Raw genomic sequence first — 14497 nt, 5'->3', positions numbered from 1 at the left:
GGATGTCATTTCAAGTGTACGACATTTGAATCATTATCGTTGTTCGTGGAAGTCAGAATTGCTCCAACATTCTGCAGGTTGTCAAAAATAATAAAAGTTGTGCGATGTTGAACCAACAAGTGCATATCAAAATAGATTTGCAGTCCATCGCCAAAACCATTCAGCCACCTTGTCCTGCGCCCAAGAGGTGATAGTTGGCGTTCCGACCAGTGGCCCATATAGTCTTCTCACAAAAACATCTCTAGCTTCCGAACCGTTTAACCTACAAATTCGTATGACCACTCTATGGAAAGGGGAGACCCTCACGAACACGGTGGTATTCTCAATTTTTCTCTACATCCCCCACAAGTGTCAGGAGACTCGTCTGAAGTCAGAACCGTCTATGTGCCAACTTCTGTTTGTAGAATCCAAAATCTTTGGGCTACAAACCAATGTGACCCCACTTGTCGCAATGTTCTCCGTTTTGCCCTACGTTCCCCACAAGTGTCACGGGACTAATCTGAAGGTAACCTGTAGTGATTAAAATGATAGATTTTTTAACCAGGGACCTCTCGCAACCTAAGCCATAATCATACCCCTAAACCAACGATCTGTTTGGTCAAAGAATTATCACTTTCCACAAAAATGACAGTCAAGATATGAGTCGATGTCTCCATGTTGCCAATGAGCTTCAAATAGCATTGGTGGTATAGTGGTGAGCATAGCTGCCTTCCAAGCAGTTGACCCGGGTTTGATTCCCGGCCAATGCAGAGGAAGAGAAAGTCATCTCTTTTAGGGGCTGGATGTCATTTCAAGTGTACGACATTTGAATCATTATCGTTGTTCGTGGAAGTCAGAATTGCTCCAACATTCTGCAGGTTGTCAAAAATAATAAAAGTTGTGCGATGTTGAACCAACAAGTGCATATCAAAATAGATTTGCAGTCCATCGCCAAAACCATTCAGCCACCTTGCCTGCGCCCAAGAGGTGATAGTTGGCGTTCCGACCAGTGGCCCATATAGTCTTCTCACAAAAACATCTCTAGCTTCCGAACCGTTTAACCTACAAATTCGTATGACCACTCTATGGAAAGGGGAGACCCTCACGAACACGGTGGTATTCTCAATTTTTCTCTACATCCCCCACAAGTGTCAGGAGACTCGTCTGAAGTCAGAACCGTCTATGTGCCAACTTCTGTTTGTAGAATCCAAAATCTTTGGGCTACAAACCAATGTGACCCCACTTGTCGCAATGTTCTCCGTTTTGCCCTACGTTCCCCACAAGTGTCACGGGACTAATCTGAAGGTAACCTGTAGTGATTAAAATGATAGATTTTTTAACCAGGGACCTCTCGCAACCTAAGCCATAATCATACCCCTAAACCAACGATCTGTTTGGTCAAAGAATTATCACTTTCCACAAAAATGACAGTCAAGATATGAGTCGATGTCTCCATGTTGCCAATGAGCTTCAAATAGCATTGGTGGTATAGTGGTGAGCATAGCTGCCTTCCAAGCAGTTGACCCGGGTTTGATTCCCGGCCAATGCAGAGGAAGAGAAAGTCATCTCTTTTAGGGGCTGGATGTCATTTCAAGTGTACGACATTTGAATCATTATCGTTGTTCGTGGAAGTCAGAATTGCTCCAACATTCTGCAGGTTGTCAAAAATAATAAAAGTTGTGCGATGTTGAACCAACAAGTGCATATCAAAATAGATTTGCAGTCCATCGCCAAAACCATTCAGCCACCTTGTCCTGCGCCCAAGAGGTGATAGTTGGCGTTCCGACCAGTGGCCCATATAGTCTTCTCACAAAAACATCTCTAGCTTCCGAACCGTTTAACCTACAAATTCGTATGACCACTCTATGGAAAGGGGAGACCCTCACGAACACGGTGGTATTCTCAATTTTTCTCTACATCCCCCACAAGTGTCAGGAGACTCGTCTGAAGTCAGAACCGTCTATGTGCCAACTTTCTGTTTGTAGAATCCAAAATCTTTGGGCTACAAACCAATGTGACCCCACTTGTCGCAATGTTCTCCGTTTTGCCCTACGTTCCCCACAAGTGTCACGGGACTAATCTGAAGGTAACCTGTAGTGATTAAAATGATAGATTTTTTAACCAGGGACCTCTCGCAACCTAAGCCATAATCATACCCCTAAACCAACGATCTGTTTGGTCAAAGAATTATCACTTTCCACAAAAATGACAGTCAAGATATGAGTCGATGTCTCCATGTTGCCAATGAGCTTCAAATAGCATTGGTGGTATAGTGGTGAGCATAGCTGCCTTCCAAGCAGTTGACCCGGGTTTGATTCCCTTGGCCAATGCAGAGGAAGAGAAAGTCATCTCTTTTAGGGGCTGGATGTCATTTCAAGTGTACGACATTTGAATCATTATCGTTGTTCGTGGAAGTCAGAATTGCTCCAACATTCTGCAGGTTGTCAAAAATAATAAAAGTTGTGCGATGTTGAACCAACAAGTGCATATCAAAATAGATTTGCAGTCCATCGCCAAAACCATTCAGCCACCTTGTCCTGCGCCCAAGAGGTGATAGTTGGCGTTCCGACCAGTGGCCCATATAGTCTTCTCACAAAAACATCTCTAGCTTCCGAACCGTTTAACCTACAAATTCGTATGACCACTCTATGGAAAGGGGAGACCCTCACGAACACGGTGGTATTCTCAATTTTTCTCTACATCCCCCACAAGTGTCAGGAGACTCGTCTGAAGTCAGAACCGTCTATGTGCCAACTTCTTTTGTAGAATCCAAAATCTTTGGGCTACAAACCAATGTGACCCCACTTGTCGCAATGTTCTCCGTTTTGCCCTACGTTCCCCACAAGTGTCACGGGACTAATCTGAAGGTAACCTGTAGTGATTAAAATGATAGATTTTTTAACCAGGGACCTCTCGCAACCTAAGCCATAATCATACCCCTAAACCAACGATCTGTTTGGTCAAAGAATTATCACTTTCCACAAAAATGACAGTCAAGATATGAGTCGATGTCTCCATGTTGCCAATGAGCTTCAAATAGCATTGGTGGTATAGTGGTGAGCATAGCTGCCTTCCAAGCAGTTTACCCGGGTTTGATTCCCGGCCAATGCAGAGGAAGAGAAAGTCATCTCTTTTAGGGGCTGGATGTCATTTCAAGTGTACGACATTTGAATCATTATCGTTGTTCGTGGAAGTCAGAATTGCTCCAACATTCTGCAGGTTGTCAAAAATAATAAAAGTTGTGCGATGTTGAACCAACAAGTGCATATCAAAATAGATTTGCAGTCCATCGCCAAAACCATTCAGCCACCTTGTCCTGCGCCCAAGAGGTGATAGTTGGCGTTCCGACCAGTGGCCCATATAGTCTTCTCACAAAAACATCTCTAGCTTCCGAACCGTTTAACCTACAAATTCGTATGACCACTCTATGGAAAGGGGAGACCCTCACGAACACGGTGGTATTCTCAATTTTTCTCTACATCCCCCACAAGTGTCAGGAGACTCGTCTGAAGTCAGAACCGTCTATGTGCCAACTTCTTTTGTAGAATCCAAAATCTTTGGGCTACAAACCAATGTGACCCCACTTGTCGCAATGTTCTCCGTTTTGCCCTACGTTCCCCACAAGTGTCACGGGACTAATCTGAAGGTAACCTGTAGTGATTAAAATGATAGATTTTTTAACCAGGGACCTCTCGCAACCTAAGCCATAATCATACCCCTAAACCAACGATCTGTTTGGTCAAAGAATTATCACTTTCCACAAAAATGACAGTCAAGATATGAGTCGATGTCTCCATGTTGCCAATGAGCTTCAAATAGCATTGGTGGTATAGTGGTGAGCATAGCTGCCTTCCAAGCAGTTTACCCGGGTTTGATTCCCGGCCAATGCAGAGGAAGAGAAAGTCATCTCTTTTAGGGGCTGGATGTCATTTCAAGTGTACGACATTTGAATCATTATCGTTGTTCGTGGAAGTCAGAATTGCTCCAACATTCTGCAGGTTGTCAAAAATAATAAAAGTTGTGCGATGTTGAACCAACAAGTGCATATCAAAATAGATTTGCAGTCCATCGCCAAAACCATTCAGCCACCTTGTCCTGCGCCCAAGAGGTGATAGTTGGCGTTCCGACCAGTGGCCCATATAGTCTTCTCACAAAAACATCTCTAGCTTCCGAACCGTTTAACCTACAAATTCGTATGACCACTCTATGGAAAGGGGAGACCCTCACGAACACGGTGGTATTCTCAATTTTTCTCTACATCCCCCACAAGTGTCAGGAGACTCGTCTGAAGTCAGAACCGTCTATGTGCCAACTTCTGTTTGTAGAATCCAAAATCTTTGGGCTACAAACCAATGTGACCCCACTTGTCGCAATGTTCTCCGTTTTGCCCTACGTTCCCCACAAGTGTCACGGGACTAATCTGAAGGTAACCTGTAGTGATTAAAATGATAGATTTTTTAACCAGGGACCTCTCGCAACCTAAGCCATAATCATACCCCTAAACCAACGATCTGTTTGGTCAAAGAATTATCACTTTCCACAAAAATGACAGTCAAGATATGAGTCGATGTCTCCATGTTGCCAATGAGCTTCAAATAGCATTGGTGGTATAGTGGTGAGCATAGCTGCCTTCCAAGCAGTTTACCCGGGTTTGATTCCCGGCCAATGCAGAGGAAGAGAAAGTCATCTCTTTTAGGGGCTGGATGTCATTTCAAGTGTACGACATTTGAATCATTATCGTTGTTCGTGGAAGTCAGAATTGCTCCAACATTCTGCAGGTTGTCAAAAATAATAAAAGTTGTGCGATGTTGAACCAACAAGTGCATATCAAAATAGATTTGCAGTCCATCGCCAAAACCATTCAGCCACCTTGTCCTGCGCCCAAGAGGTGATAGTTGGCGTTCCGACCAGTGGCCCAAGATCTGCATGTCTGAGCTTATTCAAGGATCTGCAAAAGGGCTCATCCGGGATTTGAACTCGGGACCTCTCACACACGAAGCGAGAATCATACCCCTAGACCAACGAGCCTTATGCCAAAAGGTATTTTTTTGCTTTCTGCAGCAATGACAGTGAAGATATCGATTGACGTGTCCACGGTGCTTGGAACGATTGAACATCATGTGAGTGTTTTGTGCTTTACTTGTGAGCATAACAGTCTTCCAAACTCTTGACCATGCTTCAGTTCAAATCTTCTGTAGTTCATCTGCTGTGTCTTTCACATTCTGTCTTCTTCAGTCGCGACAGCAAACTGATGTCGAGTTTTTACAAATGAATAAAGTGCAAAATGAGATACATTCATTTTTTAAAAGAGAAAATTAAAAAATAAGACTTCAAAAAGAATGGAAATCATTTACTTTGAGTCAAATGACGCAAAGGTACGTGAATCAAAGTAAATTAATGTTGAAAATACCCATTCAAATAGATCAGTTTTCAACTAGAGGGATTGAGACTCAGCATAACCGTCTCAATCCTCCACAAGTTCCCTTAAGGGAACTTTTTGACAATCACCGTATGGTTAGTGAGAAAGTCCATATTGGAAATCTTGCATGTGTGATTTAACCTCTCTGGGCAACCCGACAGGCAAGCGTCCCACCTTGCCAACAATTAATGCAAATGTGCTACGCCAAATGCTAATAGCACTCGTTAAAACTCAAACGTTCATTAACTTCTTGAAACTCCCCATCCCGGATCCGGGATCGTGACTAAAGCCTCAGGCTCATTAGCATAACGCAACGTTAACGATTTCTGAAAATCGCAAATAAAATGAAAATAATGCGCCTGCTCTCAAGCTTAGCCTTTTCTTAACAACACTGTCATCTCAGATTTTCAAAATATGCTTTTGAACCATAGAAATTGACTAATTTGTGTAAGAGTATGCAAAGCTAGCAATGCATTTTGAATAACATGTAGCACGCAACATTTTCACAAAAACCAGATAACCAAATAAATAAAATCATTTACCTTTGTAGAGCTTCTGATGTTTTCAATGAGGAGAATATCAGTTACACACCAAATGCGCAGTGTTTCCTGAAAGCGTCTGTGTGTAGGAGAAATCGTTCCGTTTTCTACATTGCGCCTGGCTACTGAAACGAACCGAAAATGCAGTCACCTACAACGTAAAACTTTTTCCGGATTAACTACATAATATCGACCGAAACATGGCAAACGTTGTTTGGAATCAGTCCTCAAGGTGTTTTTTCACATATCTCTTCATTGACATGCAGTTCGTGGAAGCTTGCTTTACTCTCTGTATTGTTTGGAAAAATACTGGCAGGTGACTTTTGCGCACCAATTTCGGCGCAGGACACCGGGCGGACACGTGGTAAATGTGGTCTCTTATGGTCAATCTTCCAATGATCTGCCTACAAATACGTCACAATGCTGCAGACACCTTGGGGAAACGACAGAAAGGGCAGACTCATTCCTCTTGCGTTCACAGCCATATAAGGAGATCATGACAAACAGAGCCTCAAAAATCCTTGTCATTTCCTGGATGCCATCTCATCTTGGTTTTGCCTGAAGCTCACGTTAAAGGGCACGCACAGAGAAGATCTTTGTATTTCTGGACACGTCAGAGTGTTTTCTTTCGAACAGTAGCAATTATATGCATAGTCGAGCATCTTTTTGTGACAAAATATCTTGCTTAAAACGGGAACGTTTTTCATCCAAAAATGAAATTGCGCCCCTAGAGTTCCAAGAGGTTAACCTCTTGAAACTCCCCATCCCGGATCCGGGATTGTGACTAAGCCTCAGGCTCATTAGCATAACGCAACGTTAACGATTTCTGAAAATCGCAAATAAAATTAAAATAATGCGTTTGCTCTCAAGCTTAGCCTTTTCTTAACAACACTGTCATCTCAGATTTTCAAAATATGCTTTTGAACCATAGAAATTGACTAATTTGTGTAAGAGTATGCAAAGCTAGCATAGCATTTTGTGTAGCATGTAGCACGCAACATTTTCACAAAAGCCAGATAACCAAATAAATAAAATCATTTACCTTTGAAGAGCTTCTGATGTTTTCAATGAGGAGACTCCCAGCCACATACCAAATGCGCAGTGTTTCCTGAAAGCGTCTGTGTGTAGGAGAAATCGTTCCGTTTTCTACATTGCGCCTGGCTACCGAAACGAACCGAAAATGCAGTCACCTACAACGTGAAACTTTTTCCGGATTAACTACATAATATCGACCGAAACATGGCAAACGTTGTTTGGAATCAATCCTCAAGGTGTTTTTTCACATATCTCTTCATTGACATGCAGTTCGTGGAAGCTTGCTTCTCTCTCTGTGCCCCATGGAAAAATACTGGCAGGTGACTTTTGCGCACCAATTTCGGCGCAGGACACCGGGCGGACACGTGGTAAATGTGGTCTCTTATGGTCAATCTTCCAACGATCTGCCTACAAATACGTCACAATGCTGCAGACACCTTGGGGAAACGACAGAAAGGGCAGACTCATTCCTCTTGCGTTCACAGCCATATAAGGAGATCATGAAAGACAGAGCCTCAAAAATCCTTGTCATTTCCTGGATGCGAAGTCATCTTGGTTTTGCCTGAAGCTCACGTTAAAGGGCACGCACAGAGAAGATATTTGTATTTCTGGACACGTCAGAGTGTTTTCTTTCGAACAGTAGCAATTATATGCATAGTCGAGCATCTTTTTGTGACAAAATATCTTGTTTAAAACGGGAACGTTTTTCTTCCAAAAATGAAATAGCGCCACCATAAGTGTAAGAGGTTAAGAAAAGGCTAAGCTTGAGAGCAGATGCATTATTTTCATTTTATTTGCGATTTTCAGAAATCGTTAACGTTACATTATGCTAATGAGCTTCAGGCTATAACTGTATACAGGGTTTTTTCATAGCCAAACGTGAACAAAACGGAGCGATTTGTCCTACACAAATAATATTTTTTTGAAAAACTGCACATTTGCTATGTAACTGAGAGTCTCCTCATTGAAAACATCCGAAGCTCTTCAAAGTTAATGATTTTATTTATTTGGTTATCTGGCTTTTGTGAAAATGTTGCGTGCTACATGCTACACAAAATGCTATGCTAGCTTTGCATACTCTTACACAAATTAGTCAATTTCTATGGTTCAAAAGCATATTTTGAAAATCTGAGATGACAGTGTTGTTAAGAAAAGGCTAAGCTTGAGAGCAAACGCATTATTTTAATTTTATTTGCGATTTTCAGAAATCGTTAACGTTGCGTTATGCTAATGAGCCTGAGGCTTTAGTCACGATCCCGGATCCGGGATGGGGAGTTTCAAGAGGTTAACAACACTGTCATCTCAGATTTTCAAAATATGCTTTTGAACCATAGAAATTCACTAATTTGTGTAAGAGTATTTGTAGGCATATCATTGGAAGATTGACCATAAGAGACCACATTTACCAGGTGTCCGCCCGGTGTCCTGCGCCGAAATTGGTGCGCAAAAGTCAGCTGCAGTGAGTAGCATTTAGCACGCAACATTTTCACAAAAACCAGATAACCAAATAAATAAAATCATTTACCTTTGAAGAGCTTCGGATGTTTTCAATGAGGAGACTCTCAGTGAGTAGCATTTAGCACGTAACATTTTCACAAAAACCAGATAACCAAATAAATAAAATCATTTACCTTTGAAGAGCTTCGGATGTTTTCAATGAGGAGACTCTCAGTTACATAGCAAATGTGCAGTTTTTCCTGAAAGCGTCTTTGTGTAGGAGAAATCGCTCCGTTTTGTACATCACATTTGGCTACCGAAACGAACCGAAAATTCAGTCACCTACAACGTCAAACTTTTTCCGAATTAACTCCATAATATGGACCGAAACATGGCAAACGTTGTTTGGAATCAATCCTCAAGGTGTTTTTTCACATATCTCTTCATTGATATATCGTTCGTGGAAGCCTGCATTCTTCTCTGAATTCTGTGGAAAAATACTTGCAGCTGACTTTTGCGCACCAATTTCGGTGCAGGACACCGGGCGGACACCTGGTAAATGTGGTCTCTTATGGTCAATCTTCCAATGATATGCCTACAAATACGTCACAATGCTGCAGACACATTGGGAAAACGACAGAAAGGGCTGACTCACTCCTCTCGCATTCACAGCCATATAAGGAAACAATGGAAAACTGAGCCTCAAAAATCCTGCTCATTTCCTGGATGCCGTTTCATCTTGGTTTTGCCTGTAGCTCACGTTCTAGGGCACGCACAGAAAATATCTTTGCAGTTCTGGAAACGTCAGAGTGTTTTCTTTCCAAAGCTACCAATTATATGCATAGTCGAGCATCTTTTTGTGACAAAATATTGCGCTTAAAACGGGCACGTCTTTTTATCCAAAAATGATATAGCGCCCCCAGAGTTTCAACAGGTTAAAACTCACATGCAGGGTACTCAATTCAAGCTACACTCGTTGTGAATCTTTCCAACAAGTCAGATGCTTTTCGGCGAAAGCATGAGAAGCTATTATCTGATAGCATGCAACACCCCGAAATACCAGAAGGGGACGTAAACAAAAGAATTAGCATAGCCGGCGCTACACAAAACGCAGAAATAAAATATAAAACATTCATTACCTTTGACGAGCTTCTTTGTTGGCACTCCTATATGTCCCATAAACATCACAATTTGGTATTTTTTTCTGATTAAATCGGTCCTTGTATACCCAAAATTTCCATTTATGAAGACCGTCAGATCCAGGAAAAACACAGTTTTTAAACGCAACGTTATTTTTTTAAATTAAAATATAAACTTTGAAAAAAAAACTTCAAACTACTTCTGTAATCCAACTTTAGGTATTAGTAAACGTTAATAAACGATCAAATTGATCACAGAGCGATCTGTATTCAATAGCAACAAGTTTGGAAAACGTAGTCCACTTTTCCCCTTCCATTTTTTCCAGCTGTGTACCCGAAGACAGGATGTGCCTGTTACTCATCTGACCAAGGAATTAGTTGCATCGAAATCACAACACTGGCGACATCGTGTGGAAGCTGTAGGAACTGTAAGCCCATCCTTATCTATTATGCCTTGCAATAGACAATACAGAGACTGGCGGATTGATTTTTTCTTCGTCGATTTTGTGATCAGGTTTCCTTGCGATTTTGACCACGGAACACGTTCTGTTATAGTCACAGACATCATTGAACCAGTTTTAGAAACTTCAGAGTGTTTTCTATGCACACATACTAAACATATGCATATACTATATTCCTGGAATGAGTAGCAGGACTTTGAAATGTTGCGCGATTTTTTAACAGAATGTTGAAAAAAGTAGCCCGATCTCTAACAGGTTTTAATGAAAGTTTGATTTTTATATCATTTTTTAAAATTTGCCGGGCTGCATTTTCTCTGGCTTTTGCCCAAGTGGGACGCCATATACCATAAGAAGTTTAAGGAAAATTGTTTGCAGTACTGTTTAAACTAGATTATAGGAACACTGTGGACAATTATAGCAAGTTGCACCCATGAAATACAGAAATCAACACTTTTCCATAAACAAGGTCTAAATCCTGTTTGATGCATTCTGTAAGTAAATTGTTTTGCAGTACTGTTTAAACTAGATGATAGGAACATTGTAGACAATTTTCAGCAAGTTGCAACCATGAAATACAGAAATAAATGCACAGTATTGACTATTAACTATTAACTATTCTTTAACCATCCCCTCTTCAATTAGGGATGTTTGGAAAATGCATTGTTCAAAAAAAGACATTGTATCATTGTATCTTGATGCGCCCCTGCTTAGAGTAGTTGCCTTTGAAGAGAAACAACTGGATGTATCTGCAGAATGCTAGTACACCTAACCGGTCAGTTCCTATCGCCTGCAGAAAGGAATGAAAGTATAAAGCTACTCTGGCACTTTTTATTATCTTCATATGAGCTCATTTCATCATCATCCTTTGCCATATAAGTCTCTGAGCCAGGTCAGCAGAGCACTTTAGTGGTATATTTGGTGCCATTGCAATGACGTGAGAGCTTTTATTCTCACGTGCACTAACACAGTGAAATGCATTTCTTGCTTGCTCTTTCCCTACAATACAAAAGTACTTTCAAAATACATTTAAAAAAGTAAAGTAGAACAAAAACACAATAAATAGAAATAAAAAGAACACGATAAAGTAAGTAAACCATATACAGTGTCAGTTCCAATACCATATTTATATTGTGCAGGGATACTGGAGTGGTCCTCCCCTCAGAAGCCTCCACTGTAGGTTAGATATGTATAAGGGTAAGGTAACTAGGCATCAGGATATATGATAAACAGAGTAGCAGCAGCATATATGATTATTGTATGTGTGTGTGTGTGTGTGTGTGTGTGTGTGTGTGTGTGTGTGTGTGTGTGTGTGTGTGTGTGTGTGTGTGTGTGTGTGTGTGTGTGTGTGTGTGTGTGTGTGTGTGTGTGTGTGTGTGTGTGTGTGTGTGTGTGTGTGTGTGTGTGTGTGTGTGTGTGTGTGTGTGTGTGTGTGTGTGTGTGTGTTTGTGTGTGTGTGTGTGTGCGTGTGTGCGTGCGTGTGTGTGTGTGTGTGGTCAGTATGAATGTGTGTGCGTGTTATGTATGTGAGCAAATAAAGTGTGTGTGTGAGTGTGTTGGAGTGGCAGTGTGTAGAATGTGCATGTGTGAAAAAATGTCAATAAAATGAAAGGGTAAATAAAGATAGATCTTTGTATTACACAATATTCCATTAGCTTTATCACAGATCTTTCTCTTGCTCTGGTAGCAGAATCTAACATCAGAAGCATCTTCTGAGAGTACATAAGAGTATTTTCGCTTTCTCCCATGTACTCCAAAAGGATTCGATTTATGTGCATTGTTATTGGTAAAATATACACTTTTCTGGCTATGGTTTTGTGAATAGTTAAATGTGTAAATCTCTGTAAACCATTCAAATGTTGACTGTCTATAAGTGTGAGGTTGTGGATTTTTAGTTTCCCAACACTGATTTTCTTAGGGTGTCACGTTCGTTTGTAGAGACGGACCAAGGCGCAGCGGATGTTGAGTTCCACATAATTTATCAAACGTGAAACTTTAACCTCTTTGAACTCTAGGGGCAGTATTTCATTTTAGGATAAAAAATGTTCCCGTTTTAAACAAGATATTTTGTCATGAAAAGATGCTCGACTATGCATATAATTGACAGCTTTGGAAAGAAAACACTCTGACGTTTCCAAAACTGCAAAGATATTATCTGTGAGTGCCACAGAACTGATGCTACAGGCGAAACCAAGATGAAACTTCAAACAGGAAATGGAGCAACATTTTTGAAGCGCTGTTTTCCAATGTCTTCTTATATGGCTGTGAATGCGCACGGAGAGAGCCCACAATTTCTGCCATTTCCCCAAAGGTGTCTGCAGCATTGTGACGTATTTGTAGGCATATCATTCGAAGATTGACCATAAGAGACCACATTTATCGAAATTGATGAGTAAACCTCAGCTGCGAGTATTTTTCCATTTAATTCAGAGAAGAAAGCAGACTTCCACGAACGATATATCAATGAAGAGATATGTGAAAAACACCTTGAGGATTGATTCTAAACGTTTGCCATGTTTCAGTCGATATTATGGAGTTCATTTGGAAAAAAGTTTGGCGTTTTGGTGACTGAATTTTCATTTTTTTTTGGTAGCCAAAAGTGATGTACAAAACGGAGCGATTTCTCCTACACAAAGAATCTTTCAGGAAAAACTGAACATTTGCTATCTAACTGAGTCTCCTCATTGAAAACATCCGAAGTTCTTCAAAGGTAAATGATTTTATTTGAATGCTTTTCTGGTTTTTGTGAAAATGTTGCCCGCTAAATGCTACGCTAAATGCTACGCTAGCTATCAATACTCTTACACAAATGCTTGTTTTGCTATGGTTGAAAAGCATATTTTGAAAATCTGAGATGACAGTGTTGTTAAGAAAAGGCTAAGCTTGAGAGCTAGCATATTTATTTCATTTCATTTGCGATTTTCATAAATAGTTAACGTTACGTTATGCTAATGAGCTTGAGCCTATAACTGGATACAGGTTTTTTCGTAGCCAAACGTGAACAAAAAGGAGCGATTTGTCCTACACAAATAATATTTTTTGAAAAACTGAACATTTGCTATCTAACTGAGAGTCTCCTCATTGAAAACATCTGAAGTTCTTCAAAGGTAAATGATTTTATTTGAATGCTTTTCTTGTTTTTGTGAAAATGTTTCTGGCTGAATTCTAGGCTTATAGCTATGCTAGCTATCAATACTCTTACACAAATGCTTGTTTAGCTATGGTTGAAAAGCATATTTTGAAAATCTGAGATGACAGTGTTGTTAACAAAAGTCTAAGCTTGAGAGCAAATATATTTATTTCATTTCATTTGCGATTTTCATGAATAGTTAACGTTGCGTTATGCTAATGAGCATCAGGCTATAAATAGGATCCCGGATCCGGGATTGCTCGTCGCATGAAGTTAAACAAAAGAAGAAACGAACAATGAACCATGACTACAGAGGTGCTACATACACTAACTCAAAATACAATAACCCACAAACACTACTTAAATATGATCCCCATTTAGAGACAACAATTACCATCTGCCTCTAGTTGGGACTCACAAATCACCAACATAGAAACATTTAACTAGAACACCACATAGAAATAATGAACTAGAATAACTCAAGTCACGCCCTGACATACTACACCATAGAGAAACAATGTCTCTCTATGGTCAGGGTTTGGTTTGGACATAGGGTTTGGTGTTTTATCAAATAAGTTTTACCAGATGTTTCTTCCTTGTGTTTGCCTCTTCTTTTTTTACCCTATGCTGGTGTACAGTATTTTTAACCCCTGCCAATCAAAAGAAAACTAGACTTGATTAGACTTGAACAAAGTTTTCAGTTTATTATGGTGATATTCCTCAGTTCTATGGTAACAAGGGGTAAGACATACATGCTTTCAGTATTTAACAAGACTCTCAGTACAACTACATGGGAAGACATGCCAGTAGTAATGCATATGGTTGTCTTGGAGACTGTCAACAAGCTGTTGATTATTGATCACAGTTTTAGAAGGCGGTGAGCGGTGACAGTGAAGGTGTTGGTGAGGACAGTGGCTGTGTGTCCATGTGGGGCTACATGAGATAAGCCTTAGTCTCAACTTGGTCAAACCAACACAGTGCAATTTAAATGGAATAGGGTGTCATTTGAGATTTGTCCAAACACTCAGTGTCACACAAAACAGTGACAACGTTCAAACAACAGACGAGTGGGGTGTTCAGTCTGCACACTTATAATCCTGATATGTGGAGAAATCATCCATTCCCTTTGAAAAAGGCCGTACATTTGCTCTGAGCTGTAGACCTTCAAACTAAATCTTTAAGAATTTCACTTTCAAATGTGGCTATATCTAAAGGTTCAGATTAAGTTAACCAGGGCATTTTGTTTTCCTGTGGTGTTTAAGATGGGTTTTAAATCCAGTAGGCCTAGATGACACAGAATATAGAGGCACTGACTCTCACATATATAGTGAATAGGTCAAATGTCAATTTAAAAATTCAGG

General features: G+C 40.4%; 3 non-coding genes across 3 annotated transcripts; 2 read left to right on the top strand and 1 right to left on the bottom strand.

The window, feature by feature from the left end:
- The first annotated feature begins 677 nt into the window (after nucleotides 1-677).
- On the top strand, nucleotides 678-749 carry trnag-ucc (transfer RNA glycine (anticodon UCC)). The gene has a single exon. It is a non-coding gene; the product is annotated as a tRNA-Gly (tRNA).
- Nucleotides 750-1456: 707 nt separating this feature from the next.
- Nucleotides 1457-1528, top strand: trnag-ucc (transfer RNA glycine (anticodon UCC)). Its single transcript has one exon. It is a non-coding gene; the product is annotated as a tRNA-Gly (tRNA).
- A 3407-nt stretch (nucleotides 1529-4935) lies between these two features.
- trnat-cgu (transfer RNA threonine (anticodon CGU)) lies at nucleotides 4936-5007 on the bottom strand. The gene has a single exon. It is a non-coding gene; the product is annotated as a tRNA-Thr (tRNA).
- Between the last annotated feature and the right edge of the window lie 9490 nt (nucleotides 5008-14497).

This window comes from Oncorhynchus masou, chromosome 18 (assembly GCF_036934945.1).
Source record: "Oncorhynchus masou masou isolate Uvic2021 chromosome 18, UVic_Omas_1.1, whole genome shotgun sequence".
NCBI lineage: Eukaryota > Metazoa > Chordata > Actinopteri > Salmoniformes > Salmonidae > Oncorhynchus > Oncorhynchus masou.
The sequence above is the reverse complement of the archived record's forward strand: the minus strand, read 5'-3'. Positions and strand labels throughout refer to the sequence as shown.